We start from the raw sequence: 22,973 nt of genomic DNA on the forward strand, positions 1-22,973 counted from the left end.
ATGCTAGCTGAAGATTAGCCTGATTGCTAAGAGATGTTGTTTTTCTAAAACAGTGGCTGTGGGGTGAAGTGAGACATGAAGTACAAGTTAAGTTTAGTCTTAAACATATTTTAGTGTTATATTACATTATATATGTTTTATTTTTAATGTCATAAACATTGTAGAAAAGCCATCATGCCAAGAAACTACACCAGGAAGACGACCTGGGGCCAAACACCCCTCACAGAGATGGAGAGTGCAGCCACTGAGGTCATGAAGGAAAGAAGTCCTTAAGAAAAGATGGAAGGGATAGAAATATTGATAAGACAACCCTTTAAAAGATTCATAAAGAAAAAAGAGAAAGGGAAAGTAGAATCAGTAGCCTGGGGTGCAGTAGCTGAGGTAAAGAGAATATTCACAGATGAGATGGAGGAGGAGCCAAACACTGGAAACAACCAGCTGACCAGTTCCATGGCCTTGCTCCAGTTAAGAGCCGTGAACTGGGATTTGAATACGCAGAGAAAAACAATATCCCTGTCCCTGCCAATTGGACAGAGAAACAATGTGCAGGTAAGCTAGGGTGTGCAAGAGATCACATGAATCATAATAATCATAAATGTGCTTAATTGACCAATCCCCATGATTCTGTTACCCGTCTGATATTAGTGGTTGTCAATCTAGCTGTCGGGATTTTAACTATTACAACATGTGTTGTTATGGTAGTTTTAAAGTGGATCGAGTAAGTGGATCACTTTACCCCGTAGCTGGGGGTCATCAGGGTCAGTGAAGACCACAGGGGTCATCAGGGTCAGTGAAAACCACAGGGGTCATCAGGGTCAGTGAAGACCACAGGGGTCATCAGGGTCAGTGAAGACCACAGGGGTCATCAGGGTCAGTGAAAACCACAGGGGTCATCAGGGTCATTGAAGACCACAGGGGTCATCAGGGTAAGTGAAAACCACAGGGGTCATCAGGGTCAGAAAAGACCACAGGGGTCATCAGGGTCATTGAAGACCACAGGGGTCATCAGGGTCAGTGAAAACCACAGGGGTCATCAGGGTCAGTGAAGACCACAGGGGTCATCAGGGTCATTGAAGATCACAGGGGTCATCAGGGTCAGTGAAGACCACAGGGGTCATCAGGGTCAGTGAAGAGTTTCCATCTCCAGCAGTAAATCACCTCACAACTTAAATGTGTTTTTTTCAACATTAATGAGATTTGATGAGCATCATGGAGGAAATACAGGTTAATGTTTAACATGAAATAATAATAAATTAAATAGCTCTAACTGCAAAGTGAGAGTAGAAGAGGAAAACTGTGGTGACGTTAATAACTCTATCGTGTACAAATTATTTATATCTATAGTATATTGATATATATATAAGAAGAGCTTATATTTCCTGAGGCCACTTGATTTAGAGCACCCTCTTCTGTAGAAGATGAGTAACTACACCTGCAGACACTGAGTCAGAGGAAGGAGATGTGTGTGAAGGAAGTGTGAAGTGTGTGTCAGTACATGCATTACTCAGGGTGTGTGTGTGTGTGTGTGTGTGTGTGTGTGTGTGTGTGTGTGTGTGTACAGCCTTGTGTCGACTCGTGCAGCTTCTCCTCATGAGGATTTTGTGAGAAAGTGGTTTCGCTCTCTGCTCCTGATAATTAATGACTTCCTGCCCCTGAACTGTGAGAGAGGCCTCCTACACAAACAGACACACACATACACACACAGACTCCACATCCCTCAGTGTGTGTGTGTGTGTTGTTATCAGGGCCTAACACACTCCAGTGCTGCTCAGTCGTGGGGCGACAGGCTCCAACTGAAATGATTTGATGATAAATCAAAGAGTTTTTTTTAGCTGAAGCATCAAAGAGAGAAGCTGAGTGGAAACTTATTTAATCTTTAAATCTAACATTCTGATAATATAATAATATAATAAATTTATCTATACAACAACTGTTTCCTGAACATTATGATTGCAAACTTCATCCAATTGATTTGGATTTTGTTATAAATGTTGATTCATTATTTGTATCTTTTCTTTACTCATTGTCTAGACGTCTACGTGTTCATCTTTTCAGTTTGTTCCGTTCTGCTGTTCACACTTTATTCTGCTCAGTGTTTTTATATTTATCTGCTGTGGTTGACGTTGATGGATTTCTTATGGGAACAATAAAAAGCATAATTCAAAAGATAACAGCATCATACAAGAGCAGCAATTACAAATAAAAGCAATAAAACAAAACAATACGTCTTCACATGAAGTCTGTGAAACTCTGTTTTAGGAAGTGAAGAGGTCTGAAGGTCTCATGTCCTCAGGGGACGAGTCCAACATGTCCTCTGAGGCTCAGAACCTGAAGGACATTCACGTCCTGCTCTGTCTCCATCACATGAAAGTCTGTCCTCGTCCAACGTGCACAGTCCTGCAGCACGTCCCCGTCACATGATTCACTTCCTGTTCACTGACTTCCTCTTTTATTTCACTATGTCACTTCCTGCTCCCCTGTCACCTGATGAGTCAAGTCCCTGGGTTTCCCTCCAAGAAACTCCTCACCGTCTCCTCACACACACACACACAGACACACACACACACAGATAAACACACACACACACAGACACACACACACACACAGACACACACACACAAACACACACACACACACACACACATACACTCAGACACACACACACACACACACACACACACACACACACACACACATACTGAGAGGTTATCCCAAGGCAGCTGCCCCTCACTCCCCTCCAGTGTTGCCATAGTTACTTTGAAAAAGTAACTTAGTTACTTTACAAGTTACTTGATTTTAAAAGTAACTAAGTTAGATTACAAGTTACTTTATTAGTTACATTCAGCAGCTGCCGACAACACCCCCGCCGCCTCAACATAAAAATGACAACCGGTTTTGCCAACACTAACTTTATTAGACACCGCCGGAGGTCCCCCCCCCCCCCCCCCCCCCCGCGCGAACGGAGGGTTCCCCCAACGGGCGCTGTAGCTGAGGTGATCTGACGGGACCGACACGCGTCCAGAGTCGCTGCCGCCGACCGCCGTACCCGGTCCCCTCCAACCGGTCCCCGCCTTCCGCAGCGCCGACGGACACCGCCCCGCGGCCCACTAGAAGGAAAGCCCCCGCACCGCGGATGAGCACCTCCCCCCCTAAAAAAACGTCGAGGCGTGCCGCACACCGAGCCTCCGGCGGCGTGGTGAGGAGGGCGACGGGGCGACTGCTCCCCCAGCCGCAGGACGTGCCCAGCGGGCTAACCACAAATACCGAAATAGTAACGCAAGGTGACTTGGACAAGTAATTTTAATCTGATTACTGGTTTGGAAATAGTAACGCGTTAGATTACTCGTTACTGAAAAAAGTGGTCAGATTAGAGTAACGCGTTACTAAGTAGCGCGTTACTAAGTAGCGCGTTACTATGGAGGTACAGGAGTGAGACATCTGATTGGCTACAGACGATCCCCTCTTAGAAAAAATGCATTCGTGAAACAGAGACACGTCAGGGGAGTCTCAAAAGTCTCAAAAGTCTCAAAAGTCTCAAAAGTCTCAAAAGTCTCAAAAGTCTCAAAAGTCTCACACACAAATACAGCGAGGTTTACAAATTAAAAGCACTTTGTAAATGCAGGTCCAACAGTTTATATATGAATGTAACAAGCTCCAAATATGTATTTGATGAAGATTGCAAATACTTTTACATGCATATATTTGTGAATTTTTTTTCTATTTGTGTGTGCATCGGAAATATGTTTATGAATCTTATATTTTACATGTGAATTTTTTTTACTTATATATGGAATGAAACATATTTGTGTGTGCATTGAAAATGTATTTGTGGATCTTTTTTGCGCATGTATTCATTTCTGTGTGCATTTAATCCTTTTGAGACTGTTCTGGCTCCATACATTACCGGCATCACTGCTCCCCTCTAATGCCCCACACCTTGTGTGTGTGTGTGTGTGTGTGTGTACTAATGTAGTCACAGTAACACACTCACTCTGTCAGCATCACAATCTGTTTCATTCAGGAATCAGAAGCTGAACTCTTCGTCTTCAGGGAACAGACTCATTCTTCATTTTTAATAACGCTGCCACTAGAGGGCGCTGTTGATCAGTCAAACATGTGACGTTAGACCAAAGACTTGATTCAGCAAAGAAAACAAAATATAATAAACAGATTCAAACAGATTTACACAATTTAATTCATTAGCAAACATGATTTTAAAATGAAGACAGTTATATTGTTGAAACTGAACTAGAGTCGACAATTCAATTACATCATATTTTATTTATATTGTAAAAATCTGCAGGAAATCCTTCACATTTGAGACATGATTTGAAATAGCATTTTAAAAAGACTTTATTATCTTATTAGTTTTCGATTCATTTCCGTTATGAGGATTTCCTGTTTGTCACAAAGGATCAACAACTTGAGGAGTTTATTACAACATCTGTCTTTTTTATGCAGTTTTGAGTTCTAACATTTTACAGTTTGGGTTCATTATTAATTGTTGAGGTCTGTGGATATTCATTTAAAATCTAGATCATACATATATAACATTATAACACTCTAGTTTTGTGCTGTATATATATTCTGTTTTTAGATTACACATACTTCTATTTTTTAATAGTTTATTGTGTTTATAATGTATTTTTAAGTTCATTTATTACCTTTACTACGTGTGTAGGGAAGAAGACGACAGCCTTCACGCGGCCTTCCCTGTGAGTAACAAGAGATGGTGCAAGACCAACTTGTGAAACGAATGTCGCCAACCAAACAAAGAGCTGGCAGGCCAAGGAACGGAGAAGCGCCCCACTCAGGACGCACGGTCAAAAAACCGTGGTCTTCCAGTGCTCCAACTCAACGTCGAGGGCCTCACCACCGCCAAACTCGAAATCGTACGTCACCTGGCTGATTCCAATGGGGCAGCGGCTGTACTCCTGCAGGAGACACACTGCACTAACAATAACATCCTCAAGATGCCAGGTTTCCATCTCGCTGGGTCCATTCACAGCAAGCAGCACGGAGTGGCAACCTTCGTGAGGACTGAACTAACCTGGTCAGCCACTAGCCAATCCCCACCAGGCTCCAACATCGAGTGGCTGGTTACTAAAATCCAGGAAACTTCAGTCATCAACGTATATAAGCCCCCACCATCAGAGCTGTCTGCTACGTCACTCCCGCCCATAACTGCCCCCGCCATCTACGCAGGTGACTTCAACTGTCAACACACAGACTGGGGTTACAACTACACAACATCAAACGGAGTGGCGCTGAGTGAATGGGCCTCCAACACCGATGCCCTGCTACTGTACGACCCCAAGGAGCCGCCAAGCTTCTTCTCTGCACGCTGGAACACCTCTACCAACCCGGACCTGGCCTTCGCTGTGTGCCGGAGCAATGACCCGAAACCGGAGAGACGCGTCCTAGACAGGTTTCCCCGCTCACACCACCGACCGTCCATCATTAAAGTCCCATCACTGGTGCAACCGGTACCAGGGAAACCTGTCAAAAGATGGAACTTTCGAAAGGCCAACTGGGAGTCATTTGCTCAGGAGACAGAAAGAAGGATTGCTAGTCTGCCAGAACCTGATGCAGCCAACGTGGACACCGCCTATGAAGCCTACTGTAAGGTCCTCCTAGGAGCGGCAAAAAAGACCATCCCACGCGGCTACAACAGGAACTACATCCCTGGCTGGGACGAGGAGTGCAGCCGCCTCCTGAGCACCCACCAGAGGGCTATCTCCAGGGAAGATGTGGATGCGACTGCAGAAGCACTGCTTCAGAGACTGGACACCACACGCAGAGACAGATGGACTGAAGTTGTTGAGTCAATTGACTTTACCCACTCTAGTCGGAAGGCGTGGCAAACCATCAACCGGCTAACAGGCAGATGCACAAAGCCCCCAAGCTGCCCAGTCACAGCAGATGCCATCGCGTCCGAGCTCCTGAAAAACGGTCGCTTCCCAGACGCAGACAAAGATGTTGCCCGTCTGATAACGCAGGAGGTGACTTCCCTCTCCAGGGTGGCCAGTGCGGATTCCAACCTCTCAGGAGAATTCACAGCAGACGAACTCAGTAAGGCCATGAGCAAGCTCAAGCCAGGCAAAGCTCCAGGACGTGACAACATCCACCCAGAGTTTGTTATGCACCAGAGCACAATAACATCCAGCTGGCTCTGTGCATTCTTCTCATCCTGCTACCAATCAATCAATCAATCAATCAAATTTTATTTGTATAGCCCATATTCACAAATTACAATTCATCTCATAGGGCTTTAACAGGGTGTGGCATCCTCTGTCCTTAACCCTCAGCAAGAGTAAGGAAAAACTACTAAAAACCCTTTTAACAGGTAAAAATATGTAGAAACCTCAGAGAGAGCCACATGTGAGGGATCCCTCTCCCAGGACGGACAGAAGTGCAATAGATGCCACGTGTAGGAAAACATCATCAATAATCAAAGTCTCTAGCAGCATTTGATGAGGGTAGACATCCCGAAGGACAACCCCAACATGACATGCCAAGCAGTCCCGCTGCAAGCACAGTCCATGGTCAGCAACCATCCAGACCACGATCCACCATCCAGACCAGACGCCACTCCAGTCCTCAGTCACCGTCCACCGCCGCCCACCAGGACCCATCACAAGCCACCACCGCGGTCCTGGTCCACCGCCCGTGCCCAATGCCAACGCGACACAGGGTCCGCCACCAGCACCACGATCAGCCCAGAATCCGCCACAATGGATCCACCACCGCGACCCCCGGTGTACGATCCACAAACCGCAATCCATGGTGCGGCCACAGAGGCCCTGGATCTGCGGGTGATAAAGCAAAGGGATTCCGGGGAAGGGGGATAGGGATGGAGAAGAGGAAGGAGAAGCTGGAAAGAGAAGCTCCGTGTGTCATGTGTCATAAAATAGAACAAGTAACGTTCTGGCGCACTAATTAGCTCTAACTATAAGCTTTATCAAAAAGGAAGGTTTTGAGTCTACTCTTAAATGAAAAGATGGTATCTGCCTCCCGAACTGAAAGTGGTAGATTATTCCACAGCCGAGGAGCTTGATGGCTAAAAGCTCTGGCTCCTACTCTTTTTTTAGAGAATTTAGGGACGACAAGTAGGCTTGAATTCTGGGAGCGGAGTGCTCTAGCGGGTTTATAAGGTACTAACAGCTCTTTAAGGTAAAAAGGCGCCATATTATTAAGGGCCTTGAAGGTGAGGAGGAGAATTTTAAATTCTATTCTAGATTTAACTGGAAGCCAGTGTAGCGACGCTAATACTGGAGAAATGTGCTCTCTTCTCTTTGTTCTCGTCAGGACACGTGCTGCGGCATTTTGGACAAGCTGTAGAGTCTTTAACGACTTACTGCTGGAGCCAGATAATAATGAATTACAATAGTCCAGTCTCGATGTAACAAAGGCGTGGACTAGTTTTTCTGCATCTTTTTGGGAAAGGACATGTCTAATTTTGGAAATATTACGTAAGTGGAAAAAAGCGGTTCTAGAAATTAGTTTTAAGTGACTATTAAAGGATAAATCAGGATCGAAGATCACTCCCAAGTTCCTGACTGTTTCATTGGAAGCAAGGGCAATGTCGTCTAGCGCAGCTATATCATTAGATAATGCATCTCTAAGGTGTTTGGGGCCAAGTATTATAACCTCTGTTTTGTCTGAGTTTAATAAGAGAAAATTGCGGGTCATCCAGGTTTTTATGTCCTTGAGACATGTTCGAAGTTTAGTTAATTGATTACTTTGTTCAGGTTTTATTGACAAATATAACTGGGTGTCATCCGCATAGCAGTGGAAATTTACCGAGTGTGTCCTGATAATGTTTCCTAGTGGAAGCATATATAATGAGAATAAAATTGGGCCGAGCACAGAGCCCTGTGGAACACCCTGGTTAACTTTGGTGCGCACAGATGACTCATCATTAATTTGCACAAATTGGGAGCGATCAGAAAAATACGATTTAAACCAGTTAAGGGCGGTTCCATTAATGTTAATTAACTGTTTGAGTCTTTGTAATAAAATTTGATGGTCAATTGTGTCGAATGCTGCACTGAGATCTAACAGAACGAGGACCGACACAAGTCCCTGATCTGAGGCTATTAAAAGGTCATTAGTGACTTTTGCCAAGGCTGTCTCTGTACTGTGATTGGCTCTAAACCCCGATTGAAAGTCTTCATATATATTATTTTCCCGGAGAAACTCACACAGCTGATTGGCAACAACTTTTTCTAAGATTTTAGAGGGGAGATTAGATATTGGTCTGTAATTGGCTAAAACCTCTGGGTCTAGGGTGGGTTTTTTGAGTAGGGGTTTGATGACAGCTATTTTAAAAGACTGTGGTACATAACCTGATGATAATGACAGATTGATGATGTTAAGTAACGAACTATCAATTAGGGGCAGAATTTCTTTAAGTAATTTGGTAGGAATGGGATCTAAGATACAGGTTGTTGGTTTAGAACCTGAGATTAATTTGGTAAACTGATCACGGGTGATCAGAGAGAAGCTGTCTAAGTAATGGGTAGGATTCTCAGCCGTTTCTGAGATCTCTGTTGTTGGGAGGGTATTAGTGCCAATTGAGGGCAGGAGATGGTTGATTTTATTTCTAATAGTTTGAATTTTATCATTAAAAAAGGTCATAAAGATATTGCTATTTAGGGATCGAGGAATACTGGGTTCGGTGGAGGTGTGACTCTCTGTCAGCCTGGCTACAGTGCTGAAGAGAAACCTGGGGTTGTTTTTATTCTCTTCTATTAGTTTTGAATAGTAGGCGGCTCTTGCTTTGTGGAGAGCCTTTTTATATTCTTTAACACTATTCTTCCAGTCTATTAGATTTTCAACATGGTTGCTGGAGCGCCACTTCCTTTCTAGTTTTCTTGATAATTGTTTTAACTCATTTGTCTGGGAATTATACCACGGAGCTAATTTACTATGTTTGACATTTTTCTTTTTTAGAGGCGCTATTGAGTCTAATGTTAATCGTAATGAGTCTGCAGAGCTATCGACGAGGTGGTCGATCTCAATGGAGCTCAGGGTTTTAAAGAATTTGTTGTTTATATCTACTGCTAATACGGGTTTAAATGTAATTGGGATTATTTCCTTAAATTTAGCTACAGCACTATCAGGTAGACATCTAGAAAATGAATTTTTTATTAGTGGCATATATTCAGTTATTGAAAAATCAAAGGTTATTAAATTATGGTCTGATAGAACTGGATTGCGCGGAAGTACTGTTAAATTTTCAATTCCGACACCGTACGATAATACAAGGTCAAGTGTGTGGTTACCACAATGAGTAGGTTTGTGCACACACTGACTGAAACCAATAGAGTCTAGTATTGAAATAAATGCTACGCTAAGGCAATCTTTATTATTATCAACATGAATATTAAAGTCACCAACAATAATAATTTTATCGGTCTTTAGGACTAAGTTTGATAAAAACTCAGGGAATTCCTTTAAAAATTCAGTATAAGCCCTGGGAGCACGGTAAACTACGGCAAATATGATTGGCTGTTGGTGGTTCCTGGATTGGCGTGGAAGACTAAGAACCAGACATTCAAATGATTTGTAGCTGAGTTTAGGTTTAGGATTAATTGATAGACTGGAGTTAAAAATAGCAGCAACTCCACCTCCTCGCCCAATTTCTCTAGGAACCTGTGAATTGATATGACTGGGGGGAGTAGATTCATTTAGACTGACATATTCATCAGGATGTAGCCACGTCTCAGTGAGGGACAGTAAATCTATGTTGTAATCGGAGACTATTTCATTAACTAAAAGAGCTTTTTTTTCCAGTGATCTAATGTTTAAAAGACCACATTTAAAAGTCTGGGTTTCCTGTATTGTTTCAGAGGTTGTTTTTATTTGTATTAAATTTTTGTGTGGAGTTCTCGCTCTGTTATTGTTTAATTTCAATAATTTAATCGGACGGTGAACAGACACAATCTCTATGGGGTTTTGTGATTGATCCAGAGGGAGCGCAGAGAAGTGTTTAGCACTGCAGCTCTGCTTCCTGGTCCCAACTATGGGTTGTCATGTAATAGACTGAGTAATATTCCTAGATAAGAGAGCTGCTCCATCCCAAGTGGGATGAACGCCGTCTCTCCTAACAAGACCAGGTTTTGTCGAAAAAGTTAGCCAATTATCTATAAAGCCCACGCCGTTTACAGGACACCACTTCGACAGCCAGCGGTTAAAAGACAACATGCGGCTAAACATGTCATCACCTGTTGTATTAGGGAGCGGTCCAGAGAAAACTACTTTGTCCGACATCGTTTTAGCAAAAGCACACACGGACTCAACATTAACTTTAGTGATCTCCGACATGCGAAGCCGGGAGTCGTTGCTGCCGACGTGAATTACGATTTTATTGTATTTACCTTTTTTAGTTTTAGCCATTAACTTAAGTTTAGATTCGATGTCGCCGGCTCTGGCCCCTGGGATACAATTAACTATAGTCGCTGGTGTCGCTAACCTGACGTTTCTCAGAACCGAGTCGCCAATAATCAGAGTCTGTTTATCAGCGGGTGCCTCGCTGAGTGGAGCGAATCTATTTGAAACGTGAGCTGGTGGCTCTTTAATCGTGGGCTTTTTAAGTCTAGCACTATGCCCCCTCCGGGTTGTCACCCAGCTGCCCTGCGCTCTCGGCTGCACGGGACTAGTCTGGGGACTGCTAGTTAAGGCTAAGCCACGTGATAAGCTAGGTGGCTCCGCGGCTAGCGGGAGCCGGCTAACTACAGCTAACGGAGTTTCTAAGCTTCTGAGCCGAGCTTCTAAGTCGCTAAGCCGAGCCTCCATCGCTATCAACACACTACATTTATTACATGTACCACTACTGTTAAGGGAGGCAGAGGAGTAAGTAAACATTAGACACTCGGAGCAAGAGAGAGCAGTGGAGCAACAGGGAGAGAGAGAAGACATCGCTGCTATAGAGCTGCGAGGGTGAGCTCAAACAGAACACAGAATCACTAAGCACGATAGAGTAAGGGTTGGTATGTGCGAGTGTTTAACTACAGACCGGTGATTTTAGCTGTAGTGCTACAGAGAAACAGTTGTGTTTTAGCAGCGGAGCTAATTCGCAGAGCGACCACCACCAGTGGCAAGAAAACAGGAAATGACGCAGCACGCTTACCGTAATGACGTCAGTCAACCAGAGATGCAAGCTGCCCAAGATCTGGCGCCGTGCTTCTGTAATCGCCCTGCCAAAGCCAAACAAACCTGCGGAAGACCCCAAGGCATACCGACCCATATCGCTGCTCTGTGTTCCATTTAAAATCCTGGAAAGAATGATCCACTGCCGCATTGAGCCAGTGATTGACCCACAGCTTCCACAGGAACAGGCCGGTTTCCGTCGCGGTAGGTCCACAGTGGACCAGGTTACACTTCTGTCTCAAGACATCGAGGACAGCTTCCAGGATAATGAGAAAGCTGGGGTAGTGTACCTGGACTTGACCGCCGCGTACGATACAGTCTGGCACCGCGGACTTCACCTGAAGCTGCTGAGGACAATAACCGATCGACACATGGTGAAATTCATCATGGAGACGTTGTCTAACCGCAGTTTTGTCCTACAGACCAGCGATGGCCAGCGCAGTAGGCTAAGAAGACTACGGAACGGTGTCCCACAGGGCTCGGTCCTTTCTCCGATTCTGTTTAATATTTACATCTATGATCTACCAGACACAGCATCCAGAAAGTACGGCTACGCAGACGATCTCGCAATCATGCTGAGAAGACCCACATGGAAGGCAATGGAAGACGGTCTCAACCAAGACATGGTCGTCCTAGTAGCCTACCTACGAAAGTGGCGCCTGCAACTCAGCACCGGCAAGACTGTTACAGCAGCATACCATCTCTGCAACAGAGACGCCAAGAGGGCACTGGAGGTATACACCAACCACAAGCGCCTGGAGTCCCAGCAAGCGCCTAAATACCTTGGTGTGCGTCTGGACCGGACACTGACCTTCAAACAACATCTCGAAGATGTCCGGGCAAAGACAATATCAAGGGTCGCACTGATCCGTCGCCTCGCTGGCACAACCTGGGGAGCCACTGCCAAGACACTACGGGTATCCACCCAAGCCCTGGTCTTTTCAGCAGCGGAGTACTGTGCCCCAGTATGGAGCAGAAGTCCACACACGAAAATGGTGGATGTGGCTATCAACAACGCCCTCCGGATCATCACTGGATGCCTGAAGCCTACCCCAATCGTCCTGCTGCCAGTCCTAGCAGGAATCGCACCGGCTGGCGTACGACGAGAGGCTGCCACTCTCGTCCTGGCAAGGAAAGCACCGAAGCATGACTGGCACATCCTCCATGACACCAAAGAGACAGCAGCTCCTCTGAGCAGACTCAAGTACCGCCACCCTTACAACAAGGCGGCACAAGAGTTGCTCCGGTCCACCACTGAGGACCTGTCCAAAGATGGATGGCTGGCGGCAGCCTGGAAACAGGAGTGGGAGAGGGCTGGGCCAACCCAAATCCACCACTACATCTTGGATCCAGGAGATGGAGCCACAGGAGACCTTCTTCCACGCCGGCAATGGACTCTGCTGAACCGTCTGCGTACTGGGGTCGGCCGGTTCAAATCTTCAATGAAGAAGTGGGGCCTGGCAGACAGCGCTGCATGCGAGTGTGGTGCTCCTGAACAGACTGTCGAACATATTATGACCACCTGCCCCCTACACAGACCACCCTTGGAAGCCGGCCTCTTTGACGTGGGACCAGAGACAAGGGCATGGCTACAAGACACTGAGTTGGACCTCTGATGTTACACGAGAGAGAGACTACGTGTGTATTTCACTTTTCACTTTTTGCTGCTGTAACACTAAATGTCCCAAAAGTTGCACTAACAAAGAATTATCTTATCAAGTTCAGCAAAATGAACATGAAGTTAATATCTTTATCTGGGCCTCGTGTTTATGACTAGAATCTAAAGTAAGATCAGGGTCAGGGTCAGGGTCGGGGTCGGGGTCAGGGTCGGGGTCTCCTCCTCGACATCCACTCGCTCCCCCTCCAGCTGACTGCCACCATGGCAACCGAGAGATCCAGCCAGGCGAGGCAGCCAGGGCCCTGTGTGTGTGTGTGTGTGTGTGTGTGTGTGTGTGTGTGTGTGTCTGTGTGTGTGTCTGTGTGTGTGTGTGTGTGTGTGTGTGTCTGTGTGTGTGTGTGTGTTAGTGTTAGGGTGTGTCTCACTGATTTGACCTCTCAGTCCTTGTGTGTGTGTGTTGCATTAACATATATGTGCATTAAACCGTGTGCACTCATCCTCAGCTCTGTTGCACATGTGTGTTTGTGTGTGTGTGTGTGTGTGTGTGCACATGTGTAGAAGAGAGAGAGGAAGAATAAGACAGTTTAAACAGGACGGACTGGAACCTAGAAACCTGCTCCTGATGGATGAAGACAAACAGAAACACGTCCCAGAGGGCGAGTGGACGAGTGGACCAGGTTTCTAACACGTGACGTGAAACAGGAAGAACACGAAGATCTCAGGATGAAGAAGAGGAGCCGGACACGTAGAAGACGAAGAAGACGTCCACTTGGAGTTGATACGTCCTGTCTCCTGCTGCTCTACAGGCTCCGCCCCTCGTTGCTCTATATCTGTTTAAATGGAGAGGGGGGGAAGAGGGGGTGAAACACTTTCACTTCCCAGTGGAAGATTATTTCCATCCTCTCAGTTCAGTTTCTTTTCTTCCTCTCTTCATCGTGTATTCCTCTGGGGAAAGACATGGGCCTCAGATATGACACACAAACATAACGGCTGCTCAACTCTACACACACACACAGACACACACACAGACACACACACACACACACACACACACACACACACACACACACACACACAGACACACACACAGACACACACACACACACACACACAGACACACACACACACACACACACACAGACACACACACAGACACACACACACACACACACACACAGACACACAGACACACACACAGACACACACACACACACACACACACACACACACACACAGACACACACACAGACACACACACACACACACACACAGACACACACACAGACACACACACACACACACACACACACACACACACACACACAGACACACACACAGACACACACACACACACACACAGACACACACACACACACACACACACACACACACACACACACGTCTCTGTGTAGCTGTGTCCACACTCAGCGTCCCTTCTCTCGTTTGATCAAAGTTTCAACTGGAAATCTTCTTCAGTTGTTATTATTTGACCAGTAGATGAATTTGAATATGAACGTTGTGTATCTTGTTCCATCTCCAGTCGGTGGAACCAGGAAGAACCTGCCGCCCACAGGGATCCAACCTCCAGTCACAGGAAGTGTCCTGACACGTTAGAACCTGAAGCTCCAACTGGAGAAGATCTGAAAAGTGACAGATGAACAACGTGGTGGTCATGACATCACTCAGATTGAATGTTTCTACAGAGACTCCTCATGGAAAGGGTTATTGAGACAGATGTAGATAGTGAGTGTGTTTTGTATCAGTGTGTGTCTGTGGTGAACGCAGCAGCACAAGTGTGTGTGGTGATTGCACTTTGTGAGACGGGTCAGGTGGCCCCCAGGTTCCTTCAGCCTGGGTCCTCTGGAACCTGGTGTCCAGCCGGTGGAGGACAGGGACGGACGAGGGGCTGATGTCCCTCAAAGACCACGTCCATCCAACAGAGCGTGATGGGACAGGGACGTTTTCTAACGTCTCCACCTCTGAACGTCTGGTTAGAGGACGACCGCTCTCACCCCTGAGCCACAGCCGCCTCCTGCTCCGTGTATGTGTGTGTGTGTTATTGTGTTGTTTGACTTGTGTTGTGTTCATGTCAGTGTGTGGAGCTGTGACGGGTCTGCAGTTGTTCTATGTCCTCTATGTGTGTGTGTGTGTGTGTGTGTTTGTGTGTGTGGAGGCTGTTGGTGACTCCTTGGGGAACATGTGGTGTCGACACACACACACACACACACACACACACACACACACACACACACACACACACACACTTCTTGTTTATAAGCTGCTTGTCTTTAATTTATATTTAAATAAAACCTAATAATCTATTTCATATAAACAAGAAGCTGCTCAAAGCAAATGTGTTTAATGTAGTTCAGACATTTATCTGAACATGGACAGAGACATGAGGGACACTGCAGGACATGTCCCTCATGTCTCTCAGTGGACATCAGAGTGAACAGCTGCAGGAGCTGGACTGTTCCTCTTCTGTCCTCTGATCATCTGAATCCTGCTCCACCTCCACCTGCTCCTCCACCTGCTCCTCCACCTCCACCTGCTCCTCCACCTGCTCCTCCACCTCCACCTGCTCCTCCACCTGCTACTCAACCTCCACCTGCTCCTCAACCTGCTCCTCAACCTCCACCTGCTCCTCAACCTTCTCCTCCACCTGCTCCTCAACCTCAACCTTCTCCTCAACCTCCACCTGCTCCTCAACCTTCTCCTCCACCTCCACCTGCTCCTCCACCTGCTCCTCAACCTTCTCCTCCACCTCCACCTGCTCCTCCACCTGCTCCTCAACCTCCACCTGCTCCACCACCTCCACCTGCTCCTCAACCTGCTCCTCAACTTGCTCCTGCTCCTCAACCTGCTCCTCAACCTCCACCTGCTCCTCAACCTTCTCCTCAACCTGCTCCTCAACCTCCACCTGCTCCTCAACCTGCTCCTCAACCTCCTCCTCCACCTCCACCTGCTCCTCAACCTCCACCTGCTCTTCAACCTGCTCCTCAACCTCCACCTGCTCCTCAACCTGCTCCTCAACCTCCACCTGCTCCTCAACCTGCTCCTCAACCTGCTCCTCCACCTCCACCTGCTCCTCAACCTGCTCCTCCACCTCCACCTGCTCCTCAACCTGCTCCTCAACCTCCACCTGCTCCTCCAGCTGCTCCTCAACCTCCACCTGCTCCTCCAGCTGCTCCTCCACCTGCTCCTCCAGCTCACTGATCTCAGCTCAGGGTCCATGAGGCAGTTTGTGATGTAGCTCTCTGGAGAGACGAGATGAGACACAGGAGCCGCAGCGGCGTGCACGTCCCGTCCCCTGGGCGCGAGTTAGTGTGATTGTGTGTTTGTGTGTTTGTGTGTTCAGGACCACAGCTGCTGCTGCTGATGATTCTGAGGAAGAGGAGGAAGAGGAAGAGGAGGAAGAGTCGTTAACGTGAGGAGGAAGCTGCGCTCTGCCGGGACAGCGGAGGAAGAGGACGGGCGGGATTCAAACAGGTGTCCGCTTGTTTCCCATCAGCCCCGGGCCGGAGCAGGAGGAGCAGGAGGAGCAGAGAGGAGGTGACACCAGCAACCAGGAGGCAGGAAGGAGACTAATGTGTGTAACCGTGCGCTGCTCCTGCTCAGAAGATCGGACAGAAGAACCGGACTGAAAGCTGGGACTGAAGAGGAGGACACGAGGAGGAGGAGACGAGGACAGGAGGAGACGAGGACAGGAGGAGACGAGGACAGGAGGAGGAGGACACGAGGACAGGAGGAGGAGACGAGGACAGGAGGAGAAAGCCTCACATCTCTTTTTATCCTCCCCAACAGGAGGAGGAGGAGGAGGAGGAGGAGGTGACACCAGCAACCAGGAGGCAGGAAGGAGACTAATGTGTGTAACCGTGCGCTGCTCCTGCTCAGAAGATCGGACAGAAGAACCGGACTGAAAGGTGGGACTGAAGAGGAGGACAGGAGGAGGAGGACACGAGGAGACGAGGACAGGAGGAGACGAGGACAGGAGAGCAGGAGGAGGAGGAGGACAGGAGGAGGAGGACACGAGGAGACGAGGACAGGAGGACACGAGGACACGAGGAGGAGGACAGGAGGAGAAAGCCTCACATCTCTTTTTATCCTCCCCAACAGGAGGAGGAGGAGGAGGCGGTGACCGACGCCCCCCACGGGACAGGCCGACCGAGCTGCTAACAGGTGTGTCTGAGCGGGACGCGGGTTCCAGTCTGCACCGCCCGGTCCGGTCCGGTCCACCTCAACCCTCCACCGGGTCCAGACCCCTCGTTCCTCCGGGGAGAGAGACCTCAGCCTTCATTCCGTCTCCCGGTCTGTCCGCAGATTCCCATTAGTGCGTTAGAGCCGAGGAGGAGGAGGAGGAGGAGGAGGAGGATCTCAAACCGAACCGGATCTTGATGAATGGATGAAGGTTCGGACTCGTGTTGGTTTGTCAGATCCTTCGAGGGTTAGAGACAGTTTGAGTTCCGGATCCGACACGAAGCGGAGCTGCTGCGGTTCATCATGACGACGAGAGGAGGCAGCGGAGCGGGGGACCTGGTGTCCTCCTGCACCTCCTCCACCTCCTCCACCTCCTGCACCTCCTGCACCTCCTACAGCTCCTGCACCTCCAGCCTCCAGCAGCAGAGCGGCGGCCCCGCTCCTCCGGGGCCCGAGGCGGCCGGAGGGGTGGAGATGTTCGGGGAGTTTCAGGACTGGTGCTCGCGGACCTACGGGGACTCCGGGAAGACCAAGACCGTGACCCGGCGCAAGTACCACAAGATCCTGCAGACGCTCCTCCTGCAGGAGGAGGAGCAGCGGCCCGGCCTGCTCCTGCAGGAGAAGAGCAGCAGCCACATCAACGCCAAGTTCAAGTTCTGGGTCAAGTCCAAAGGGTTCCAGGTCCGAACCGAGGACCGGACTGAGGCCCGGAGCCCAGCGGGCAGACCCGTGCTGTACGTGCCCGTCAAGGTGAGAGGTGTGTGTGTGTTTGTGTGTGTGTGTGTGTGTGTGTGTATTGTGTAGTGTGTGTGTGTATTGTGTAGTGTGTGTGTGTGTGTGTGTCTGTGTCTGTGTGTGTGTGTGTGTGTGTGTGTGTGTGTGTGTGTGTGTGTGCAGCAGGTGCTTGTTCCTGTGTCTCAGTCTGAGTTTCACAGGATGAGAAACATTTCATTCACAAACTTCAACTTGTTTTGTTGTCTCCAGTTCAGTTGATGATTATTTATAGTTGATGACTTATTGTGTGAATATTATCAGCTCCATCACCGGAGTCTTCATATGATTCATATGTTTCTGTCTTCATATGATTCATATGTTTCAGTTTGAAACTCCAGAGCGGTTCTAACAGTTTGAGTCTCCTACGAACACATGTGGTCACGTGACCTCCTGCTCGCGTCCCATTGGACACGGGAACTGACCGAGCTGTGATTCAACAGTGGACATTATGAAATACAATATGAAAACATGTCTTCAGCCTCACAGGACATAAACTACACAAGTGTCCAACTACACAACTTGTGTCCAACTACACTTGTGTTCAACTACACAACACCTTAATGTTGTGTTTGTGGTTCAGACGAGCAGCCTGTTGTGTTTCTGTCTGCGTCGTGCTGAGAGGAGTATGACCTGTGTGCAGCAACAGCTGATCAGTGTTTATACTCAGTGTGTGTGTGTGTGCGTTTGTGTGTCACTCTCATGGGCTCTGCTTCACTCTGCAGCTACAGCTCATCACTGCATCAGAAATAATATGGACTCCAGCAGCTCACAGGTATCAGGACAAATCAGAAGACATGAGATATTGATGAGGTAAAGTGATGAAGAAGCTCCTGACCGGTGTCTTCATCATGTCTGTGCATTGTGTTGTTATTGAGTGAGAAGCTGTTGAACCGATCTGCTTCCAGGCTTTGTGATGATGACCACACTGATGTTTGTGTGAAGCTGCTGCTCCATCAGTTCTCTGCTCTGAGCTTCCTCTTGTTGAGAGTTTTCCATCGGGGTGGGGGGGGGGGGGGGGGGGGGGGGGTCACACTTCTCCCAGTTTGATCCGAACACACGACTCACAGAGTTCCTGTCTTTGTGATGGTGTCTCACAGACTTTACAGAGGTGGTGTTGGATCGGTTCATTGGTTCTCAGCAGTGTGTGAGTATCATTCATCTGTGTAAGAGCATCACACGACTCAAGATGCTCTATTTCTCATGTCCCCGGCTATTTGCATTGTGTGGTTCTGCATGTGATAGTAATGATACTAACAGAATGTGTGATGCTTTCAGATGAGACAGGATATACTGAGCTGTGGATCTACACAGTGTCTGAGTGTGGGCTCCAGTTGAAGAAGGAAACACTGAGTGGTTTGTTGGGACTAATAATAGTTGGTATCTAGACGCTTGTGTCAAGTACATGTGACGACTGCTTCCCTCTCTCCTCACGGATCCAGAGCAGCAGTCTGAGTGCTGGTCAGAGAGCAGCCACACCAACAAACTGCTTCTCAGTCAGTTCCTCTGTCTGTGCTGAACTCTGGAGGAGGAGGTAGAGGGGAGGAGGTAGAGGGGAGGAGTTACAGGTGAGGAGGTAGAGGTGAGGACGTAGAGGTGAGGAGTTGGAGGGGAGGACGTAGAGGTGAGGATGTGAGGAGGTAGAGGTGAGGACGTAGAGGTGAGGATGTGAGGACGTAGAGGTGAGGAGGTAGAGGGGAGGACGTAGATGTGAGAACGTAGAGGTGAGGATGTGAGGATGTAAAGGTGAGGAGGTAGAGGGGAGGACGTAGAGGTGAGGAGGATAGAGGTGAGGAGGTAGAGGTGAGGACGTAGAGGTGAGGAGGATAGAGGTGAGGATGTAGATGTGAGTAGGTGAAGATGTTAGGAGGTAGAGGTGAGGAGGATAGAGGAGAGAAGGTAGAGGTGAGGATTTGAGGAGGTAGAGGTGAGGATGTGAGGAGGTAGAGGGGCGGACGTAGCGGTAAGGATGTGAGGAGTTAGAGGTGAGGATGTGAGGAGGTAGAGCTGAGGAGGATAGAGGTGAGGAGGTAGAAGTGAGGATGTAGAGGGGAGGAGGTAGAGTTGAGGATGTGAGGAGGTAGAGGTGAGGATGTAGAGGTGACGAGGATAGGGCTGAGGATGTGAGGAGGTAGAGGTGAGGAGGATAGAGGTGAGAAGGATAGGACTGAGGTCATGTGACATGTAGAGCGTTGATGTGGTCATGTTACATGTAGAGCGTTGATGTGGTCATGTGACCTGTAGAGCGTTGAAGTGGTCATGTGACATGTAGAGCGTTGATGTGGTCATGTGACCTGTAGAGCGTTGATGTGGTCATGTGACCTGTAGAGCGTTGATGTGATCATGTGACCTCTAGAGCGTTGATGTGATCATGTGACCTCTAGAGCGTTGAAGTGGTCATGTGACATGTAGAGCGTTGATGTGGTCATGTGACCTCTAGAGCGTTGATGTGGTCATGTGACCTGTAGAGCGTTGATGTGATCATGTGACCTCTAGAGCGTTGATGTGATCATGTGACCTCTAGAGCGTTGAAGTGGTCATGTGACATGTAGAGCGTTGATGTGGTCATGTGACCTGTAGAGCGTTGATGTGGTCATGTGACCTCTAGAGCGTTGAAGTGGTCATGTGACATGTAGAGCGTTGATGTGGTCATGTGACCTGTAGAGCGTTGATGTGGTCATGTGACCTGTAGAGCGTTGATGTGGTCATGTGACATGTAGAGTGTTGATGTGGTCATGTGACCTGTAGAGCGTTGATGTGGTCATGTGACATGTAGAGCGTTGATGTGGTCATGTGACATGTAGAGTGTTGATGTGGTCATGTGACCTGTAGAGCGTTGATGTGGTCATGTGACATGTAGAGCGTTGATGTGGTCATGTGACCTGTAGAGCGTTGATGTGGTCATGTGACCTCTAGAGCGTTGAAGTGGTCATGTGACATGTAGAGCGTTGATGTGGTCATGTGACCTGTAGAGCGTTGATGTGGTCATGTGACATGTAGAGCGTTGAAGTGGTCATGTGACCTGTAGAGCGTTGATGTGGTCATGTGACCTGTAGAGCGTTGATGTGGTCATGTGACATGTAGAGCGTTGATGTGATCATGTGACATGTAGAGCGTTGATGTGGTCATGTGACATGTAGAGCGTTGATGTGATCATGTGACATGTAGAGCATTGATGTGGTCATGTGACATGTAGAGCGTTGATATGGTCATGTGACCTGTAGAGCGTTGATTCGGTCATGTGACATGTAGAGCGTTGATGTGGTCATGTGACATGTAGAGCGTTGATGTGGTCATGTGACATGTAGAGCGTTGATGTGGTCAAGTGACCTCTAGAGCGTTGATGTGGTCATGTGACATGTAGAGCGTTGATGTGATCATGTGACATGTAGAGCATTGATGTGGTCATGTGACATGTAGAGCGTTGATGTGGTCAAGTGACCTCTAGAGCGTTGATGTGGTCATGTGACATGTAGAGCGTTGATGTGGTCATGTGACATGTAGAGCGTTGATGTGGTCATGTGACATGTAGAGCGTTGATGTGGTCATGTGACATGTAGAGCGTTGATGTGGTCAAGTGACCTCTAGAGCGTTGATGTGGTCATGTGACATGTAGAGCGTTGATGTGATCATGTGACATGTAGAGCATTGATGTGGTCATGTGACATGTAGAGTGTTGATGTGGTCAAGTGACCTCTAGAGCGTTGATGTGGTCATGTGACATGTAGAGCGTTGATGTGATCATGTGACATGTAGAGCATTGATGTGGTCATGTGACATGTAGAGCGTTGATATGGTCATGTGACCTGTAGAGCGTTGATTCGGTCATGTGACATGTAGAGCGTTGATGTGGTCATGTGACATGTAGAGTGTTGATGTGGTCATGTGACCTGTAGAGCGTTGATGTGGTCATGTGACATGTAGAGCGTTGATGTGGTCATGTGACCTGTAGAGCGTTGATGTGGTCATGTGACATGTAGAGCGTTGATGTGGTCATGTGACATGTAGAGCGTTGATGTGGTCATGTGACATGTAGAGCGTTGATGTGATCATGTGACATGTAGAGCGTTGATGTGGTCATGTGACATGTAGAGTGTTGATGTGGTCATGTGACATGTAGAGCGTTGATGTGGTCATGTGACATGTAGAGTGTTGATGTGGTCATGTGACATGTAGAGCGTTGATGTGGTCATGTGACATGTAGAGCGTTGATGTGATCATGTGACATGTAGAGCGTTGATGTGGTCATGTGACATGTAGAGTGTTGATGTGGTCATGTGACATGTAGAGCGTTGATGTGATCATGTGACATGTAGAGTGTTGATGTGGTCAAGTGACCTCTAGAGCGTTGATGTGGTCATGTGACATGTAGAGCGTTGATATGGTCATGTGACCTGTAGAGCGTTGATTCGGTCATGTGACATGTAGAGCGTTGATGTGGTCATGTGACATGTAGAGTGTTGATGTGGTCATGTGACCTGTAGAGCGTTGATGTGGTCATGTGACATGTAGAGCGTTGATGTGGTCATGTGACCTGTAGAGCGTTGATGTGGTCATGTGACATGTAGAGCGTTGATGTGGTCATGTGACCTGTAGAGCGTTGATGTGGTCATGTGACATGTAGAGCGTTGATGTGGTCATGTGACATGTAGAGTGTTGATGTGGTCATGTGACCTGTAGAGCGTTGATGTGGTCATGTGACATGTAGAGCGTTGATGTGGTCATGTGACCCGTAGAGCGTTGATGTGGTCATGTGACATGTAGAGCGTTGATGTGGTCATGTGACCTGTAGAGCGTTGATGTGGTCATGTGACATGTAGAGCGTTGATGTGGTCATGTGACCTGTAGAGCGTTGATGTGGTCATGTGACATGTAGAGCGTTGATGTGGTCATGTGACCTGTAGAGCGTTGATGTGGTCATGTGACATGTAGAGCGTTGATGTGGTCATGTGACCTGTAGAGCGTTGATGTGGTCATGTGACATGTAGAGCGTTGATGTGGTCATGTGACATGTAGAGCGTTGATGTGGTCATGTGACATGTAGAGCGTTGATGTGGTCATGTGACATGTAGAGCGTTGATGTGGTCATGTGACCTGTAGAGCGTTGATGTGGTCATGTGACATGTAGAGCGTTGATGTGGTCATGTGACATGTAGAGCGTTGATGTGGTCATGTGACCTGTAGAGCGTTGATGTGGTCATGTGACATGTAGAGCGTTGATATGGTCTTGTGA

General features: G+C 47.8%; 2 protein-coding genes across 2 annotated transcripts in view; one reads left to right on the top strand and one right to left on the bottom strand.

Annotated features, from left to right (window-relative positions):
* The window catches only part of LOC128441955 (NLR family CARD domain-containing protein 3-like), a 69,632-nt gene that overhangs the window by 21,506 nt on the left and 25,153 nt on the right, over positions 1 to 22,973 (bottom strand). The window lies entirely within an intron of this gene.
* The window catches only part of LOC128441977 (COMM domain-containing protein 7), a 33,819-nt gene continuing 29,639 nt past the window's right edge, over positions 18,794 to 22,973 (top strand). The window contains exon 1 of the transcript XR_008338785.1: positions 18,794 to 18,887. The gene's annotated coding sequence lies outside the window, so the exon portion shown is untranslated. The remainder of the gene's footprint in view (positions 18,888 to 22,973) is intronic.

The sequence above is a fragment of the Pleuronectes platessa genome, chromosome 6 (assembly GCF_947347685.1).
Source record: "Pleuronectes platessa chromosome 6, fPlePla1.1, whole genome shotgun sequence".
NCBI lineage: Eukaryota > Metazoa > Chordata > Actinopteri > Pleuronectiformes > Pleuronectidae > Pleuronectes > Pleuronectes platessa.